This window comes from Cupressus sempervirens, chromosome 6 (genome assembly GCF_028749045.1).
Source record: "Cupressus sempervirens isolate cs-2001-9-10 chromosome 6, ASM2874904v1, whole genome shotgun sequence".
Taxonomy (NCBI): Eukaryota; Viridiplantae; Streptophyta; class Pinopsida; order Cupressales; family Cupressaceae; genus Cupressus; species Cupressus sempervirens.
In genome coordinates this window covers 683,941,508-683,944,839 of record NC_143123.1, presented here as the reverse complement: position 1 = coordinate 683,944,839, position 3,332 = coordinate 683,941,508, and the positions used below count along the sequence as shown (strand labels likewise).

At 36.6% G+C, this 3,332-nt stretch overlaps 1 pseudogene; it reads left to right on the top strand.

The window, feature by feature from the left end:
• Window positions 1-1,443: 1,443 nt before the first annotated feature.
• LOC149554040 (respiratory burst oxidase homolog protein A pseudogene) lies at window positions 1,444-2,108 on the top strand (annotated as a pseudogene).
• The last annotated feature ends 1,224 nt before the right edge of the window (window positions 2,109-3,332 follow it).

Genomic DNA, 3,332 nt, shown 5'->3' with positions numbered 1-3,332 from the left:
GGTTGGGTTATTATCAGAGTTTCATTTCTTTGGGTAGGTTGTAGATCCTAACTCGGCAGAGACTTGTACTTCAATGGATGTTTCTTTTTCATGCAGAAGAATGGTTTCAAGACATGATTTTTAGATGCCGCAAGGAATTAGAGGAAAAGTCTTCATAATGACACATTGACAAAATTAGCATTTGGATGATTCAGTTCGTACTCTATATGATTATGTGTACATTCAGCCATTGAGATCTTCCTTATACTAATGAATGCATTGACAATAGGGAGGCTCTTTCTTTGGATGTAGACATTCAAAGAGGTCTTTTCCATATAGTTGATTGATCTCTAGACTATATTGAAGAACGTAATGATGCCGATATTCAGCATACAAACATCTTTAAAATAGAAGTATGATGCTATGATGGAGCATGATCAGGAACTATAAAGTTTTAAAATGAATCTCAGTGATGTGTTGGTCAAATTGGCAACAAAGAATTGCAAAATTTAACATTGCTTAAACAACCAAGTATATGGAGCCTCGGCCCGTTTCAAGTTTTTGGCATGCATTTGGTCGATACAATCAAATATCAGCATCTGGAGTGTCTATGAATTCTATTTGAAAGTTATAATGTGATCTTGAAGAAGAAAAAATCATTAAGAGGACACAGCATAACCGAGTTTAAACACCTCTTTTACATTTTATTTTTTACAGATGCTAAAGGTGGTGATCTCCATTATTTGGAAGCTCCTCTACGTTCTTTGTAGTAAGAAAAAGCTATTGCAAAAAATGGCATGCAAAAAGGTAAAGGAATGATAAAGTTATTGCCAAGCGGGTTTTCAAATTTTGGCTACTCCATTGCATTTGCATACCAGATTTCCAAAAACCCCCCAGCTCGTAATTTCATGATGTTGAGTTCTTTTTCAAAATTATTCATCTGGGTCATTTTTGAATGGCTCAAAGAAGGTTTCATGTTTAGAAAACAACACTTGAAAATGTGCCTAAAGGGCCAGGGTGGAAATCTCAAATTCTGGTGCATCATTGTCATTTTTGCACTCGTTTCTCCAAAACCCGCCAGCTTGAGTCTTGAGAATCTCAACTTGTTTTCAAAAACTAATGATATGGGTCATTCTCAAATGGCTCAAAGAACCTTTCTTGTATTGAAAGCATAGCCCGAAAATGTCTCTGATATTCAGAGCGGAAATTCACATTATTTTAGCGCTCCAAGATATGAGGTGTGAATGTTGCTGAACAATTGGATTCTCGGCCTTCCTTCCAAAGGTGACTGTCATATTGAAACAAGAGATGCTATTGCATGGCACGTCAAAGGTCAAAAATTGGTGAACAAAGAAAGGCCTTGGAGTCTTTATCAAGAAAGCTCGAGCCACAACTTATATGAAGTACCCGCAGCAAGTCCCCTAGCCCACATTTGTGTGTGATGTTTACGTTGAGGTCACAAGCATGAACAAGACATTTGATTCTAGCATGAAAGCTTCCATCACACCAAGATTATACATTGATGGTCCATATGGATCGGCAACACAAGATTACAGCAAATGTGAAGTGATACTTCTTATTGGACTTGGTATAGGCACTGCCCCTTTCATCAACATCCTTGAGAACATTGCCAATAACTTCAACAACCCTCCTTCTGCTTACCATATGGATGATATAGAACAAGGAAGAAAAAATGGATTAAAAGAGCAAAACTCATTCAAATGGTTTAAAAGCATCATGAATGAAGTTGCAGAACTAGATCCCAAACCCGTGATAGAAATGCACAATTATCTGACAAGTGGTTACGAGGAAGGGGATGCTCGATATGTCTTAATAACGATGGTGCAGGCTTTGTACCATGCCAAAAGAGGAGTTGACATATTCTCTAGAACATCGGTAAGAACACATTTTGCAAGGCTCAATTGGCACAAGTCTTCTCCAAATTAGTCCTGAGACACCGAGGTGCAAGAATCGGAGTCTTTTACTATAGGCCAATTGTTTTGGCCAAAGAACTGAATATGTTGTGTAAGAAATTCATGAGAATATCAAGCATTGTTTCATTTCATTGGAGTCCCAGCCATCTGACCCATGTCACAACTAATGTTGAAGTAATGTTCATCTTCTCCTAAAAGTGAGAGTGAGTAATCGACCTGAAGGAATCCTAAAGGAATCGGCTTTTTATAAAGGACACGTGGAAGGTGTTAAGTCATCACATAGATGCCTCCGTGAAAATTATTAAAATGCGCTCTATAGGGAGAATTATTAAGTATAGAGAATATTTTAAATATGGGAAGACCAATAGGCAGAGGATTTATCAAAGTCAGTTTTCATAACTGAAAGGCCACGGTTACAAAATCAGAATAGTCATGAAGAACTGAAGAGTGATCTTGGAGAGCTATTTATTGTAAACTCTTTTCTTGAAAGAGGGTTCTTTTTTTGACATACGGTCAGAGAGCTGGAGCAGGGAGAGGAACACATTTAATTTCTGTATTTTTCGTTTCTTGCATTTGGGGGGTTTTCTATTCCATTTTTGTAATAGATTTGATACTGAGTTGTAAGTAATAATGATCAGAGCATCATTATTTGCTATGTTCATAATAAAGAAAGATATTTTGTTAAATCAAAGAGTTTAAAAGGGGTTTTTCTGATTATTCGCAATCAAAGAGTTGCATTAATTGATTTTGGGCATTATCTTACACCTTAGAATTGGATAGCAAATGTGTTGTGGATAAGAAGTGTTTGCAGCCATTTCTATTACAAGAACCCAAATAGATGACCTTCTGTTCTAATTTCATTTACATTGCATTTTCATTTGCATTCATTGAATTCATATTGCATCATCAATGCCAAGGAGTCATAAGATGTGTGAGTTCTCGAAGTTGGCTAGGTTTAGGATCTAAATTTTGCCTGAGTTAATCTTGCCTAGGATTGACTTGGTTTTCCTCTTCTGTTCTCGGGTTAAGAACGCACCCAATTAGTTTAGGAACAAACAAATTCATTGCATATCATTTCATAAGGGAGTTGTACCTTCCAATTCAGAGGAAATCTATCAATCTCATGATAGATTATCCAACTGTTGGCATCTAATTGTTCTTTCATATTTGGGCATTTTGAGAATTTATTTAACAGTACAATCTATTTACCAACACAACTAAGAGAGGAAGTAACTCTAGAAATCGTGAGAAATCAAGAGGAAATTCAAAAGGGAGGAGGTCTCAATCGAGAGGACCAAACGCTTGCTGGTGCTATGGGAAACCAGGTCATAAAAAGAAAGATTGTTGGAATTGAAAGAAAAATGAAGGAGATAAATTAGATGGAGACAAGGAGGCAAATGTGGTAAGTAAAAAATTCAA